Source organism: Heptranchias perlo, chromosome 13 (genome assembly GCF_035084215.1).
Source record: "Heptranchias perlo isolate sHepPer1 chromosome 13, sHepPer1.hap1, whole genome shotgun sequence".
NCBI classification, from domain to species: domain Eukaryota; kingdom Metazoa; phylum Chordata; class Chondrichthyes; order Hexanchiformes; family Hexanchidae; genus Heptranchias; species Heptranchias perlo.
This window is the reverse complement of record NC_090337.1, coordinates 15,105,894-15,124,148: the sequence shown is the minus strand read 5'-3', so window position 1 is coordinate 15,124,148 and position 18,255 is coordinate 15,105,894.

Genomic DNA, 18,255 nt, shown 5'->3' with positions numbered 1-18,255 from the left:
AAGGGGTAAAGGAACAGAGATATCTGGGGATATATATGCACAAATCATTGAAGGTGGCAGGGCAGATTGAGAAAGTGGTTAAAAAAGCATACGGAATCCTGGGCTTTAGAAATAGAGGCATAAAGTACTAAAGTAAGGAAGACATGATGAACCTTTATAAAATCATGGTTCGGCCACAGCTGGAATATTGTGTCCTATTCCGCGCACCACACTTTAGGAAAGATTTGAAGGCCTTAGACAGGGTGCAGAAGAGGTTTACTAGAATGATTCCAGGGATGAGGGACTTTAATTACGTGGATAGACTGGAGATGCTGGGGTTGATCTCCTTGGAACAGAGAAGGTTGAGAGGAGATTTGATAGAGGTATTCAAAATCATGAAAGGTCTAGACAGCGTAGATAGAGAGAAACTGTTCCCATTGGCGGAAGGGTCAAGAACCAGAGGGCATAGATTTAAGGTGATTGGCAAAAAAACCAAAGCTGACATGAGGAAAACTTTTTTACGCAGTGAGTGATTAAGATCTGGAATGCACTGCCCGAGGGGGTGGTGGAGGCAGATTCAATCATGGTCATTAAAAGGGAACTGGATAAGTACTTGAAAGGAAAACATTTGCAGGGCTACGGCGTTAGGGCAGTGGGACTAGCTGGATTGCTCTTGCATAGAGCCGGCATGGACTCGTTGGCCTCCTTCCGTGGCTGTAACCTTTCTGTGATTCTATGATTATGTGCACAAGTATCTGGAGTGGGACTTGAACCCACTACCTACTGGCTCAGATGTGAAAGTGCTACCACAGAGTCATGTCTGACACCTAAAGATCCACCTTCACTGGTTTGACAAAGCATTACTGAAATATTGCAATATATAAATATTCAAATCTCGCATTGAAAATGCCATAGTGAGGTGTGATTGAGGATCTGACTACTATTATTGAGAATGGTTGTAACAAAATGAAATATTTCAGTTCTTTGCATTTCAAAGAACTGATTTCATTTTCCAAATAGTAGAATCAGTAATAATCCAGTTAGTTCAGTGTTTTCCTCATGTAACTACAAAAATAATTTTAAGTATGTAATTGTAAATAGGTCAAAGGTTGATTTATCAAACGGAACAGCAATGCAGTTTATGTCAATTTCAAATTCCATGTCCTTGTTTTGAAATCCATCCATGTTCTCACTCCATGTTATTTTGACTATATCCTCCAGCTGAACCTCCCAGTCTACATGCTCCGAATATGGTTTGCTGTATATCTGCACTCCCTCAGTAGTGGGAGAAAATTGCAGGGATATGGGAAAAGAGCAGGGGAGTGGGACTAATTGGATAGTTCTTTCAAAGAGCCGGCATAGGCACGATGGGCTGAATGGCCTCCTTCTGTGCTGTAAGATTCTATAATTCTCTGCTCACTATCAAAGGTTGATCTTTCAACCATTACATCCCTGCTCTTTGGGAATCTCTCCCAAAACCTCTTTGCCTTGTTATCTCTCTCTTGTTTCAAGAGCCTCCTTGAAGTATATGTATTTTGCCCTTTAATGTTTCCTATCATCTGCTGAATGTCCTCCTCTCCCCTTGCAAATCACTCTGAGACATTTTACATGAGAGGCCCTGCATAACTGCAAGTTGTTGCTGTTGAGTCACATAATTCATTCTTGGGCACCTGCCATCTGGAACCATACTATTTAACTCCACTATTATTTTTGTAAGAGTGTAATTGCCTCTAATTATAATAAAGAATATTACATAGACATTGATGAGTTGGAAGGCTTCTGGAGGATCAGGTGGTGTTATTAAACTTTTTGGGGATAATTTTAACTTTGTGAAAAGGAGAGTCAGGCAGGGTGTATAACGGGCGGCCAATCCAATATCACTCGTTTTACACTGTCGCCAAAAGTTAAAATTACCCCCTTTGACTTTTCCTCTCAGGTTAATGACACTGTCTGAACTTAATGATGTAGTGCCACCTCATAACTTGCTGCTCACTAATCCAAGTGTCATCCGACATTTACCAAAATGACCCGATATACATCAGCAGCCACCACATTGCATCAGCAGAAATAGTTGCTTACTGCAGCAAGAAGCACAGATGAACAGTTGCCTTACTTGCGATTGTTGCTTGAAAATTATAACTACTATTTTCAAATTCATTCACCCTCAAAGTTAGATTTATAACAGACTTCTGCTTGTTTGTAAGGATTTACTACTGAGGCTGCATCCGATGTGAGGCGCCTCAGTGTTGCACTCTCTGGCTTGACCATGTATTAATGATGAGATAAATAATTAACTCATCAAAAGCTGATTCTCTTGGGGATTTCATTAACATTTTACTGTGTATTAAACAGTTTTATTGTATCTTTTTTCACAAATCTAATTAACACTGTATCCCTTTGAACAGATTTCAAGTTGCCACATGCATTAAACCGTGTTGTAACAGGCCTTTTGGGACAGACCACAACATTAAGATCAATAGTGGCTGCTATTAAGGGCAACAAGTGCTAGAATATTGTCCTGAGAGTTAGTGAAATGCTTGACGATATCTAATTATAGTGATAATAACATAAGAGGAATTGGATTGAGAAAAGGCCATTTGGTTGATCAAGTTTGTTCTCTCCATGTACAATATAGTCTATCATACACTCTACTCATTAACCTCCGGTAGGAAAGTTCTGCATAAACATCGTTCCCCTGAAAATTATCGTGCAAAATCCAAAATATTCATCCATTCTCACATTTCTATTGTTTAAACCTAGCCTACTGTCCTGCTGTTAATATTCTCCCTTGCTCCATCTCAGCTGCACGGAAACTATTAGGGGACATTTTCCTGGGTTTAAATGGAAGGCAAATCAGATTGGTTCCTTTACAGGTGTGCACTCCAACTTGTTCGATTTTCTGATATTCACTGCATTCCAGGAAATGCAGGAAATTCTCTCTTATTGTGTCCTGTGAAGCATACAATCAACTCATAACCCTATAACCACCAATTCCATTCCCAACCTTGGAAAAAGATTCCTTTTGGTGCACTATGTATAACTAAATCCTTGACTATTTATGAAAATAACTTTAGTTTTCCTTTGACTTCAATGGAAAAGAAAACCAGGCAGTGTGTAAAGGGTGGCCATTTTATCCCATCACCAAAAGTTAAAATTACCCCCCACTTCTTCTACTTGTTCCAGTGTCATCTCTGTACTTTCTTCCAGATCTAAGACTTTTGATGAAAAATACTTTTCCCAATTTGCTCTGCCATGATTCTACCTTTAGAACACCATTATGCACTCTTGCAACCCAAGCAGCTTCCTAGCAGTCTCCAACAAACAGTGCTTAAATATTTCATCAGCCGTATCAAGGTCAAACCATTGGAACAGAGACATTCTTTTGAGGAAAACAGAAATTAAAATTGAAAATCCTTGAAGCCAACTGGACTCTCATTCAACAGAGAGACATTCCAACTTTTCCTAATGCTACTCTAAAACTAGCCATTCAGAGGTGCATGAGAACAGCTTAGGGTGAGTCGTGGTGGTGAAACATAGAAAATAGGAGCAGGAGTAGGCCATTCGGCCCATTGAGCCTGCTCCGCCATTCAATATGATTATGGCTGATCCTCTATCACAGTACCATATTCCCACTCTCTCCCCATACCCCTTGATCCTTTTGTGTCCAGAAATCTATCTATCTCCTTCTTAATTATATTCAGTGCCTTGGCCTCCACAGTGGTAGAGAATTCCAAAGGTTTCACCACCCTCTCGGTGAAGAAATTTCTCCTCATTAAATGGCTTACCCCATATCCTGAGACTGTGACCCCTCATTCTAGACCCCCCCAGCCAGGGGAAACATCCTCCCTGCATCCAGTCTGTCTAGCCTTGTCAGAATTTTACATGTTTCAATGAGATAAATGAACAATGAACCAAAAATATAGAATCGTAGGGCGCTAAATTGGGCGGTGTAGTGCCCGTTGTTTTGGCGCTACACGGCCCCTCTGACATCCAAGATGGCGTCTTGGATGCGCACACACGTTTTCTGCATGACGTGCACCAGACACCATCTTGGTATAGGAGTTAGCGCATGCGCTAATCCCGAACGCTGGAAGTAGGGAGAAAATGTTTGCAATCAGTGTGCAACGCTGATTTAAAGTGATACACACAATTTTGGACCTTAACGCTCAACTCAACGCACAGTCTTATCCTCGACCATCTAAACGTGTCTTGCACTGCCTGAAGGATCCCCCACCAAAGCTATATAAAGGGCTGTGCAAGTGTTGCAGGTTAGTTGCTGGATTATTGCTTCTGGCTGCTGGAGGAGTAGGAAGTGTCTTTTGAAGCTCCCTATTCTTATTGAGAGTTCCTACACTACTTTTGAGAGTGCTTTGGCAGGTACTGCCTGACGGGTCGGAAAGTTACAATCCCGGTGGAACAACATTCCTGGCAACCATGGGCGGTCTGCTAGGGCTCCCGCTGGGCATTGAGCAGACTGGGAGCATGCAGAGAGGCCACGCCCAGCAGATCAAGCTGCGAGGAGACGGAGGACGAGGAGGCGCAGGGCACTGAGCAGGAGGCCTTCCCCAATGAGGGCCTTCCGGGATCAATTCTCTTAACTCAACATGACCGAGGAGGATTGCATCCGATGCCTGAGGTTCACCAAGGAAGCCGTCACTGAGATCTGTCAACTGGTGCGGCCACAACTGCAGCCTCAGAGCAGGGCGAGGACAGCATTGCCTGTGGCTGTGAAGGTCACCATGGCGCTGAATTTCTACGGCTCAGGAGCATTTCAGGCCTCTGCTGGCAACATGCCCAACATCTCGCAGTATGCAGTGCACTGCTGCATAAGGGAGGTCACAGATGCACTGTACCACATGAGGAACATGTTCATCACCATCCCTCTCGACAGAGACAATCAGAACAAGCGAGCACAGGGGTTCGCCTGCATTGCTGGCTTCCCCATAGAGCAGGGTGCCATTGACTGCACACGTATTGCCCTGCGAGCCACGCACATCAACTCAGCCGTCTTCGTCAACCGAAAGGGCTTCCACTCTCTCAATGTGCAGCTGGTGTGCAACCACACACATCGAATCTTGGAGGTCGATGCCCATTACCCTGGGAGCAGTCATGACGTCTTCGTCATGCGGCAGTCCAACGTGCCAGCTATCTTTCACCCGACTCGGCAAGTCAAAGGCTGGCTACTGGGCAACAAGGACTATCCCCTCACGCCGTGGCTCATGACACCGGTCAGGAATCCACGCACACGTGCACAAAAGGCCTACGATGAGAGTCATGCTGCCACACACAACATCGTGGAGCACACTATAGGCCTCCTGAAATAACGCTTCCGCTGCCTGGACCAGTCTGGAGGAGCCCTGCAGTACTCCCCTGAGCGGGTGGGCCGATTTGTGGTGATCTGCTGCATGCTGCAAAACCTCGCCATCATGAGGGACCAGCCTTTGCCACCAATGACTGCAGAAGATCCTGAGCCAGAAGTGGAGGGGAGGAAGAGGCTGAGGAGGAGCAGGAGGAGGAAGAGGCTGAGGAGGAGCAGGAGGAGGGGGTGGAGCCGGAAGAGGAGGTGGAGGAAGACGCAGGTTTGCAGCAGGAACCACACGCATTGTCTGCAAGGGCTGTGCGTGCTCGTCTGATCCGTGCCCGCTATCAATAATTGGAACTACATCCCCCAACTCACCAACAGTCCTACACTCCCCACCTTTCCCTTCCCACAGGACAGTCAAATCGCCCTCCATCAGATTACACATTGGTGTCCCTCTCAGCTCATTGCATGAATAAAAACCACTACCAAATGCAAAATCAAACTCTCATTTATGGATTAATAAATGAAAATATGCAAACAAAACAGAACTATTCACCCTTGTACATTCCCTTAGTACCTGTTGTCTGTGTGCCTTCACCTATCCTAGAGCTCCTATGAGGTGCTTCCCCAGTGGCTGCTGGCTTTCAATGGAGGAACGTCCAGATGGCCTTAGAGGACGACCTCGAGCAGCTCGCAACCTGGAGGGCCCAGCTTCAGACTGCACCATCTCAGCATGGGCTGCAGCAGTCTGGCCTGGCTGGCCGACAGGCAACAACAGGGGCACTGGCGGAGTGGCAGGGGTGGGAGCAGGAATGCTGTTGTCCTGAGAGAGGACAGCAGGTCGTCCTGCTATGGCGCCACTGCCACTCTCCCGGGGTGGCACCTCAGCACTCCTGGTGATCGGCTGGAGAACGGATTGCTGTAGTGCTGTGATGCCCTGGAAGCCTCGTTCCACAGTGGTCCCCAGAGCCATGATAGCAGCAGTCTGAGCTTCCAGTGCAGCAGTCTGAGCTGCAAATGCAGCAGTCAGACCTTGGATGGTAGATGTTTGTGCTGCTATGGATGCTGTGACATCAGTCATCAGACGCTGCATCATGGTGGGTTCCACAGGTGCGCTGATGGAGGTGACCACCCGTTCCATGTTGGAAAGGATGGGCTCCAAGCTCTGCGCAAAGCCCTGCGCCAAGTTAGAGCTGGACTCCTCCATGCCCCTTCTCATTATGCGCAGGCTTTCTGGCAGGCTTTTCAGTGCCCCAAACATTTGGTGGTGGACGACCATCAGCTGTCTTCTGTAGCCTGGCCCATCGAAGTCCTCATCTGACTCCTCTGCAGCAGAACTAGTGAGCGACCTCGCCCTCCGGCAAGTTGGCCCCTGTGTTATCCGTTCCCTTCACCCCGGCTCCTGTGCACTGTTTGTTGGAGACTCTAACCTAACCTCTAAAGGACGCGCCGTGTCAGTCTCTGAGCTGGTGGAAGCAAGTGTCAGATCAAGTGATGGTGCGGCTTCAGTGTCCTCTTCCTCCTCGGGTGCTGCCATGTGTTCTTGGGTATCTGCAACGACAAAGGGAAGCAGGTTGAGTTGTGGAGTGGGGAGAGGAGCAAGTAAGAGGTGCGTGCTGGCAGCATGTGCAGCACGTAAGTCAGAAAAGATTATGGGAGGAGGGAGATGTGGAAAAGGAGAAGGATCATTAGATATGCAGAGACCCCCTTGACCGGGAGCTCCAGCGTGGCACATTGTAACGGTTGCAATGACGGCCTGCCCAATAATCTGCAGCTCCATCTCCTCTAGTGGGGTGAGGACGTGTAGATGTGCCCGTCCACCCTCAGGTCCCTCCTGCTGGCGGGTGTTATACGCCACCTTCTCCTGCAAGACAGAGGACAGTGTGTCAGTGAGTGTCCTGCAAGGTGTGTGGGTGATGTGTTTTTCATGGTCGAATAGCTGCCAGTTTGTGTGACTTGAGTAGTGGTTGTGTGGCCCGCAAGTGTGGTATTATGTGCCCAGCATTGCGTATGGATGGGCAATGTTTGTTGGTGGGTGGGTGGGTGACGGGAGGTGTCATGCATTGAAAATAAGTGCAGTTGGTAGGATGTGCCACTTGACACTTGAATTCACTCACCTTGACCACTCGTGTCAAATCATTAAACTTCTTGCGGCACTGCACCCACGTCGTGGTGCAATGCTCCTCGCATTCACCTCCTGTGCCACGGCCTGCCAATGCCTAAGCAGCTGTAGTCTAGATGGTCTCCAGCCGCCCTGCGGGTATATGGCTGCCGTCCTCTGGTCCACACCTTCCACCAGGGCCTCCAGAGCATCGTCGGAGAATCTTGGTGCCCGCTCTCTTGCTGGTGCAGCTACTCGTGATGCCATTCTCCTTTCTCCTCCTTGGCTGTGTTTCTGCCATCGGAAATGTGCCTGCACCTTTAAGTAGTGCAGGCAGCTGATGACGTGCGCTGTCCACGCCCCATTTCCAACTTCCTCATTCTCCGTGCAGCCTCTCAGCAGTGAGGGCTGCGCTTTCTGCACGGAGATTTCAGTTCATGTGCTGCCTGCATAGGGTCTGCTGGGCGCGGGGTGGTACGCTATCATCACCCAGAACGGACCCTTATCCAATTTATCCCCCCTAGAATCTTACAACACAGAAGGAGGCCATTTAGACTGTCGTGCCTGTGCCGGCTCTTTGAAAGAGCTATCAATTTAGTCCCACGCCCCAGCTTTCTCCCCATAACCCTGCAAATTAGTCCTCTTCAAGGACATGTCTAATTGCCTTTTGAAAGTTCCTATGGAATCTGCTTCCACCACCCTTTCAGGTAGTGCATTCCAGATCAAAGCAACATTTCTCCTAATTTCCCCTTTAGTTCTTTTGCCAATTATTTAAAATCTATGACCTCTGGTTACTGACCCATTTGCCGGAGGAAATAGTTCCTCCCTACTTGCTCCATCAGAACCCCTCATAATTTTGAATTCTTTTATTAGGTCTCCCCTTAACCTTCTCTGCTCTAAGGAGAATGATCCCAACTTCTCCAATCTCTCCACATAACTGAAGTCCCTCATCCCTGGTATGATCCTACCCTCTCCAAAGCCTTGACAGCCTTCCTAAAGTGCAGTGCCCAGAACTGTATGCAGTACACCAACTGAGGCCTGACCAGTGATTTGTAAAGGTTTAGCATGACTTCCTTGTTTTTGTATTCAATGGCCCTAGTTACAAAGCTAAGTATAACCTCCTTTCTTAACCTCCTTATCAACTTGCCCTGCCACTTTCAAAGATTTGCGAATGTGTACCCCCAGGTTCCTCTGCTCTAGCACTCCTCTCAAAATAGTACCATTTAGATTATACTGCCTCTCCATGTTGTTCCTCAATTAAGTGCATCATTTCACACATATCTGCATTAAATTGGACCTGCCATCTGTCTGCCCATTTCACCAGCCTATCTAAGTCCTCCTGAAGTCTGCTACTATCCTCCTCACTATTTACTGCGTTGCCAAGTTTTGTATCATTCGCAAACTTCAAAATTGTGCTCTCTACACCGAAGTCCAGGTCATTTATATACAACAAGAAAAGCAATGGTCCTAATATCGAACCTGGGGGATCCCACTGCAGACTTCTCTCCAGTCAGGAAAACATCCCTTCACCACTACTCTCTGCCTCCTATCCCTTAGCCAATTATGTACCCAAGATACCATCATCCCTTTAATCCCATGTGATTCTATTTTCGGAATAACTTTATCAAATGCCTTTTGAAAGTCCATATATACAACATCTACTGCTCCACTGTATTTATCTTAAAGAGATGAAATACTGAATCATCATCATTGATTTAATAGCATGGAACGTAAAAACAATTTGAAATTCACAGAAACCAAAAAAAAACAAAATACTGCTGATGCTGGGAATCTGAAACAAAAACATAAAATGCTGGAAACAGAAAAAAAAAGATAGAACTTGCATTTATATAGCGCCTTTCATGATCACAGGACGTCTCAAAGTGCTTTATAGCCAAATAAGTACTTTTGAAAGTGCGATCACGGTTGTAGTGTCAGAAACGTGGCAGCCAATTTGCAAACAGCAAGGTCCCATAAACAGCATTGTGATAATGACCAGATAATCTGTTTAGTGATGTTGGTTGAGGGATAAATATTAGCCAGGACAACGGGGAGAATTCCCCTGCAAAATAGTGCCATGGGATCTTTTATGTCCACCGGAGAGGGCAGACTTAGAAAGTTAGGTCCTTCTGAACGGATGGGTTGGAGAGGGGCGGGATGGTAACCGAGGTCTGAACAATTTCGGGTGCAAAGAGGCTGATAGCATTTTGTACAGTTCAGGTCTCGGTAAGAATTTTTTTTTAAATTGCGAAGAAAATCACTATCAATCTCCAGAAATCTCAATTGTACCAATATTAGATGACTTTGGGCCATGCTGCGCCATACATTTTTGGAAGTAAATCTATACCAGCGTATTACTGAAGATCGTGCAGGAAACTTGTGTGAGTTGGTCTTTTGCATGTGGGCGGAGCTATGTAAATGAGTAGCCGAGGGTTGCAGCTGACATATCTCGGAAGTGGTGCAAATGATTGATTAAATTCACGCTATGCCGTAGTTATGCTGAAAAGTTCCAGGAAATTCTGGGGCCTCTAAGACAAAGCTAGGGTTTCCCCCAATGGCACCAAGGGGAGCTGCACTAACCAATACACATGCAGAAGGTCCTTAATTTGATTCTTGCTCCATTGTGAAGCTGCTTTAATATTGTGCTTAGTTGGATGTGAGGACTATCGACTCCTGGCACTTGGGTCACGTGCAGCTGATGGCAACCCCAATTTGTAGTTGGTTCTTCATATCATTTGGCCTTAGCAAACCGAGCAACTTACTTTGGGGTTGCCACTGGCTGTGCAAGACCAGCACATCGGGAATCAGCGGCCCTTGTATCCCTCAAAGCGGAACCCAAAAGTAGCTCGAGTTAGCAGTTCTCACCTGGGGCAGCAGATGGGGTGCTCAGTGAAGGAAGGAAAAAAAAATCAGGGTCCCTACTCCTGGTTGCTAACAAGTGCCATCCTGTTGGAAAATGCGTGCTTGTGGATGTTGGGTTTGGATGGAACAGGCTCATTGATGATGCCCGCTTTCAATGTTTTGCTGACTGATTATATAGGCTCCTAAATGAAGAAAAGACCACTTCAGCAAAGTATCAGAGGGTGCTAATATCAATGGTACTGTTCCCTCCAGTTCCCAGCAAAAATCAAAAAACCTTCAAAAGATGTAGAGATAATCTGGTAAAAACGAAAACCATTTCTCTGTACTTGGATTTGTTAAGGGGTAAAAATGCAGATCTCGAGCCTTCTCATGTCCCACTCAGAAATATATTTTTTCTCTCCAATTTCAGCCATGTCCAGTTTTTCTTCATCTATCTTAAGCACCTGTCAACAGGCCAGTGTATTATCTGTTAATCCTCTTTTGCATAGTAAGTACTGAGTTGACCTCTTTTGTATACCTGGTAATGACTTGTTAATGTGGTTAGAGCTTACCAGAACATCGCCATTAAACCCACTTTGCATACATACAAAAGAACTGCCAATCTGAATAGAACTGACGGCAGCTCTCATACCTTTGTACTTATTCTTGCCTGCCCATTTACACCCTGAAGATATTAGTGACTGAAAGCTCAGGAAACCCTTTTATTTTGAAACGGGGGGGGGGGGGGGAGGGGGGAAGAATCTCACTATCAGCATCCCATTCAAAATTTAAACAGAACAAGACCTAACATTTACTGTACGATCCTGTGGTTTTGTATATCTAACAATCTTGTTATTTGGCTGTGCCTGTGCACGCGTGTGTGTGTGGTTATATGTGTTTGTGTGTGTGTTTTAATTCAACCCACCTCAACACTTTTAGTCTCACATATCCCTTTGCTTACTATCCCTTTCCATGCCCCCACTAATATTGACGAAACAAAATGTTTTAAACATTACTAAAACTAGACTGCATTAATCAAAAAAGACAGTAATCATAATTATTTTCAACCATAGTTTAAAAAGACTCCCCCCTTAAGTTGCAAGAAACAGAACACTTATAGTTCAAAATAATTAGCTATGTGAAGATCGTTCAGGCCATCCGGGTAGCTCAGGATAAGAGACGAGATAGTAAATGGTCAACATTAACATCCTTTCTCTTTCTGAAGTGTTTCCAGGATTGCCTGGTGTAATTTTAGCTTGGATTGAAGCCTATTTTCGGGTTTGGTGTTGAATTTTGTCTCTACACTGTACAGTATTACCTAGGGAACAGTGGCAAAATACACAAGAGGAAATCTGCATTTGTGCACCTTTGGCTCTGAGGACATTAGTTGCATTGTTAAAATTAGATGGCAACTTAGTGCTACCCTATATTGTGAAGACTTCTAGCTAATATTCATTTAATACTTGATCTATTTGATCTTCTTCAGTTTCACCTCCACTTTTATCCTTAGAGTTCTAACACCCTCACGAACCGTTCTTTTACTGTTACACCACTGCACTTAATATCTTTTGTTGTGTTCATCTCCTTGGCCCTTTTTCCATCTCTAACATCTCACTTAACCTGTTTTAGCAAATTCCTAAACTACTTTCACAGTTCCCCTCACCTAATTTTTCCTTGTAGTCTTTGTATAGTTTGTTTTTCTTTATAATTTCCATTTCAATTGTCCTACTCGTCCATTTTGGATATGGGCAAACAGTGAAAATGCAGATCCCTGCAGAAAAGATGCAAAATGGTGCCCTGTGGTGCAATATCAAAGTGGCATTCAATATAATAGTGTATCTCCACCCTTCCCTAGCACCAAGCCTATATCCTGTAACTCTCTCCCAAATCAGGAACTTGTCTGTTTCTTCCTTAAAAGATTCTAAGATTGTGGAACCACCATACTTGGTTGCAATTTATCTTGTAACTTTACAACTTGAAATAAGTGTAAGTTGAGCTGTAAGTCACATGTAGCTTGTGGTTTCATAAGCTTCTAATCATGACCCTTCTCCCCCCACCCCCCGCTAGTTCTTTGCTCCTGAATCCACACAAAGGACTTCTCAGAGCTTCCACCTTATCAATGCTGTTCATAATTTTAAACACTTGAATCATATTCATCCCTCCCCAATCTCCGTTTCTCTAATGAGAACAAATTGAGCTGTCTCAGCTTTTCCTCACAGCTCTAAACCCTGGAATCATCAGAATTGCCCTTTTCTTTTCTCTTGCCAAATCCTCCCACCCCCCATTTCTTAAAAGTATATATAAATATAAAAATGTCTGATGTATAAGAAAATACTTGCAACACTGCTTCAATCTATTCTGCTAATGAAGATTTTCTTCGCTGAAATACTCACGGACAAAGGATGTTTTCTTTATAAATAAATAGAATGCTCAAAATAACTGCATGTTCCAAGCATCTGTGTTTAAAGGCACAGGAAGATTTGCATCAATCAGAGCAGTGAAAGTGGAAATTCCTGTTCAGAACCAATTTCAGCTAAGAGCAAATTCCACAAGCACTTCATCTTGGAAAAGATTCATTTAAAGCTGCAATATCCGACTGTTATTGTCTTATTTCTTTATTCTCAACATATATGAACAAACAAACTTGCATTTATATAGCACCTTTCATGACCTCAGGATGTTACAAACTGCTTCACAGCCAATGAAGTATTTTTAAAGTGTAGTCACTGTTGTAATGTAGGGGAACATGGCAGCCAATTTGCACACAGCAAGGTCTCACAACCAATGTTGGTTGAGGGATAAATATTGGCCTGGACACCGGGAGAACTCCCCTGCTCTTTTTAGAATAATGCCATGGGATCTTTTATGTCCACTTGAGAGGGTAGATAGAGCGTTGGTTTAACATCTCAACCAAAGGACAGCACCTTCGACAGTGCGGCACTCCCTCAGTACTGCACTGGTGTGTCAGCCTTGATTATGTACTCAAGTCTCTGGAATGGCACTTGACCCCATGGCCTTCTGACTGAGAGGTGAGTGTGCTACCACTGAGCCAAGGCTAGCACCTCGGATATAGATAAGAACTGAGGAAGTTAGCCAGTTAAAATAAATCTTATCACTAGCACTGTATGCCAGGAAAATATCCTAATTGTCACTGTGGAGGCCAGTTTCAGTTCTAGGCAGTTTGTGTGCTCATGCTGCTGACCTCTGCTCTTATTCTTAGGGTCTGGGTTTGTCAATGGCGGAATCCCAGGGGCAAAGGGCAGAGGTCAATGACTTGTGTACACAAATCTTGCCTTCCTGTGAAAATGATCTCTGTTGCAAAAATGTGAATTTCTTCATAAGGGGTCTTTGTTAAGATTGTGTTTTTCTCCTCCCCTCCCCCACTTCTCGCCTGAAAGTGGCAACTTATGCTAGGGGATGAGTCCTTAACAAGCTCGATAGATTTCCTGCACTTTGTCTAAGTGGCCACTATTCACGTGCTACAGAACAGTAGTGGTTATGTAACTGGACCAGTAATCCAGAGAACGTGAGGTCAAATCCTCCCATGGCCGTTTGAAAATTTTGAATTTGAATCTGGAATAAGCTGGTAATAGTAAAAGTGACCATGAAACTATTGGATTGTTGTAAGAATACAACAGGTTCACTAATGCCCTTTAGAGAAGGAAACCTGCTGTCCTTACCTTTTTTTAAATTTCAAAATATACTTCATTTCATAAAATTTAAGGATACACGCAGTTCAATGTAATACACAATTACAATTTAAAACAATACAATACAGATCGTACACACTCCGAGCCAGTCATTACAATTCAAAACACAGTACATATCTTCTAATACATTCTGTACAATACAAAGTGGGATGGCCTTACATGGTGGCCTTTCCCCATACAGCCTTTGCGTAGGCCGCACCTCGCTTCAGTGCGTCCGCAGCACGTACTCCTGGACCTTGGAGTGACACTCGGTCGTGGACAGCTCCTTCAGCTGGAAGACCAGCAGGTCTGCAGAATTGCAAATGTTGCATCCTTGTTCAAAAAGGGTGTAAGGATAAAACAGGCAACTATAGGCCAGTCAATTTAACCTCGGTGATGGGGAAGTTTTTAGAAATAAGGAACAAAATTAATAGTCACTAGGATAAGTGTGGATTAATAAAGGAAAACCAGCACGGATTTGTTAAAGGCAAATCTTTTTTAACTGACTTGATTGAGTTTTTTGATGCGGTAACAGAGAGGGTCGATGAGGGCAATGCGGTTGACGTTATATATATGGACTTTCAAAAGGCTTTTGATAAAGTGCCACATAATAGGCTTGTCAGCAAAATTGAAGCCCATGGAATAAAAGGGGCAGTGGCAGCATGGATACAAAATTGGTTAAGTGACAGTAAACAGAAAGTAGTGGTGAATGGATGTTTTTCGGACTAGGAGGTGTTCAGTGGTGTTCCCCAGAGGTCGGACACAAGCTGGGACCACTGCTTTTTTGGATATATATTAATGACTTGAACTTGGGTGTACTGGGCACAATTTCAAAATGTGCAGATGACACAAAACCTAGAAGTGTAGTAAACAGTGAGGAGGATAGTAATAGACTTCAAGAGGACATAGGCAGGCTGGTGGAATGGTCAGACACTTGGCAGATGAAATTTAATGCAGAGAAGTGCAAAGTGATACATTTTGGCAAGAAGAACGAGGAGAGGCAATATAAACTAAATGGTACAGTTCTAAAAGGGGTGCAGGAACAGAGAGACCCGGGGGTATATGTGCACAAATCTTTGAAGGTGGCAGGACAGGTTGAGAAAGTAATAAAAAAAAGCATACAGGATCCTGGGCTTTATAAATAGAGACATAAAGTACAAAAGCAAGGAAGTTATGTTGAACTTTTATAAAACATTGGTTTGGCCACAACCGGAGCATTGTGTCCAATTTTGGGCACCACACTTTAGGATTGATGTGAAGGCCTTAGAGGTGGTGCAGAAAAGATTTACTAGAATAGTTCCAGGAATGAGGGACTTCAGTTATATGGATAGACTGGAGAAACTGGGATTGTTCTCCTTAGCAGAGAAGGTTGAGAGGAGATTAGATAGAAGTGTTCAAAATCATGATGGGTTTAGATAAAGTAAATAAAGAGAAACTGTTCCCATTGGCGGAAGGGTTGAGAACCAGAGGACACAGATTTAAGGTGTTTGGCAAAAGAATCAAAGGCGACATGAGAAAAAACTTTTTATGCAGCGAGTAGTTATGATCTGGAATGCACTGCCTGAAAGGGTGGTGGAAGCAGATTGAATTGTGGCTTTCAAAAAGGAATTGGATAAATATTTGAAGAGAAAAAAATTGCAGGGCTACGGGGAAAGAGCGGGAGAATGGGACTAACTGGATTGCTCTTACAGGCTCAATGGGCCGAATGGCCTCCTTTTGTGCTGTAATGATTCTATGATTCTATTCTATGAATCTAGATTTCGGGGGGACCAAAAGACCTCCTTCACCGAGTTGATGGTCTTCCAGCGGCAGTTGATATCTGCCTCGGTGCGTGTCCCAAAGAACAGCCTTCACAGCACAGCGTCCTGTGGTACCGAACTGTTGGGGATGAACTGGGACGGATGCCAACACATCTCTCTCCACACCTTCAGCGTGAAGGGGCAGTCCGTCAGGAAGTGGACAATGGTCTCGTCCCTGTCGCAGCCTCGAGGGCAGCTCGCAGTGGCCCTGAGATTGCGTGCGTGTAGGAAAGACCGCACTAGTAGGGCCCTTCTCACCACCATCCAGGCTACATCCAGGTGCCTGTTGGTCAGTTCCGGTGACAAGACGTTCTGCCAAATGGCATCGACCATCCGGTCGGGGAACTGCCCAATCGGATCCACACTCTCCTTTCCCTGCAGGACCTCCAGAACGTTCCATGTCGACCACTGTCTGACGGCTTTGTGTTCGAAGGGGTTCCTCCTTAGGAGCTTCTCCACCTGGTGGTGGGGTGCAGTCCAGCTGGACGGGACGTCCTGCGTCTGCTCAGCTAGTGTGGCCAGACCCAACCTGCTCAGTTTGGTGGACAGGTAGAAACTTAGCACATCGTGACATTTGATGTTTGCGTATCGGGGCTCTGCACACATCCTCAGGCAGCCACACACAAAGGTGGCCATCAGGGTCAGGGCGGCATTGGGGACGCCCTTCCCCCTTTTGTCTGGGGGCTTGTACATGCTGTGCCTGCGGATGTGTTCTACCTTGGACCGCCAGACAAAGTGGAAAATAGCACGGGTGACTGTGACGGCGGAGCGGCGGGGAATGGGCCAGACCTTGACCTCGTAGAGCAACACCGCAAGCACCACACACCTTATCACCAGGTTCCTGCCAGCCATGGAAAGGGAGCGCCCCCCCACCCCCCATATACCAAACCTCTGTGGTGACCAGTTTGGCCGTGGTGACCCACTCCTCCCAGTTCCTGGTGCAGGCCTGGGGCCCCCCAAACCAGATCCCCAGCAACTTCAGGTAGTTGGACCTAATGGTGAAGGGGACAAAGGATCGAGTCTCACATCTGCCAAAGAAGATGGCCTCACTCTTACTGCTGTTCACTCTGGCCCCTGAGGCCAGCTCGAACTGGTCGCAGATGCCCATTAGTCTGTGGACAGACCGCTGATCGGAGCAAAAGATCATGACATTGTCTACGTAGAGGGAGGCCTTAACATGAGAGCCTCCGCTGCCTGGGATCGTCACCCCCAATACCTGCGTCCTTCCTGATGGACGTGCCAAACGGTTAGATACAACACACGAACAAGACCGCAGAGAGAGGAAAGCCCTCCTAACCCCATTGGAAAGCTCTTCGACTCCCACCCGTTGATTGGAACTGCGCTACGGATGTCCGCGTAGAGCAGTCGGATCCAATCGTGGATTCTCTCCCCAAATCCCATTTTGGAGAGCACGTCCATCATGTACGTGTCGGATATTCTGCCGAAGGCCTTCTCCTGGTCCAAGCTGATGAGGCAGGTGTTCAGCCCCTGCACGTAGGCGATCGTATCCCTGAGTAGCGCAAGGCTATCAGAGATCTTCCTGCTGCGTATGGCACAGGTCTGATTGGGGTGGATCACCAGCTCCAGAGCAGACTTGAGCCTGTTGCCGATGAATCTTGCAGTCCAAATTTAGCAAGGAAATGGGTCACCAATTTCTGATTTCTTCTCTCTCCCCCTTCCGCTTGTAGATGAGGGTGATGATGCCTTTCTTCACGGACTCTGACATGCTGCCTGCCAAAAGCTTACCCCCTTACGCTTCCAGTCCTTACCTGGTCTTGCCGATATGTGACTCCAGTCCCACACCAATGTGGTTGACTCTTAACTGCCCTCTGAAGTGGCCTAGCAAGACACTCAGTTGTATCTAACTTCTACCAGCGTTCAAAAAGAGGGATTACCACCACTTGTTCATGGGCAACTAGGGATGGGCAATAAATGCCAGCCTTGCCAGCAACGCTCACGTTCAAAGAATTAATTAAAACAAATATCTGAGCCGATATAGTGAGTATCAGTATGTTAACTTATCACGGGAGGCATCGACAACAAGAGGCCAATCATTTCCCATCCAACATCCACACAAGCGCACTTACCTGCAGGGGCCCCTGGACAGCATTCAGAACCAGGAACCCAGCTCTGATTGTTCCTCTCCCTAGCCCTAAGGCTAATTATATTGCTTCCTATGCCTCTCAATTCATTCAGTATGTCTCCACTTTACGGGTGAATTTCAATCCTGGTCCACTGTTTCAGTTCTGCTTTGGAGCAGCATTCCCAGATTTTAAAACATCCTTCAGATCTAAAGCTGTTGCTCCTTAGGTTTCTTTTATGAGTTTTAAGGTAATTGGCAAAAGAACCAGGAGGGAGGTGAGGAGAATTTTTTTATGCAGTGTGTTGTTATGATCTGGAATGTACTTCCTGAAAGGGTGATGGAAGCAGGTTCAATAGTAAGTTTCAAAAGGGAATTGGCTTAATATATGACAAGGAAAATTTTTCCAGGCTATGGGGAAAGAGCAAGGGGGGCAGGACTAATGGATAGCTCTTTCAATGAGC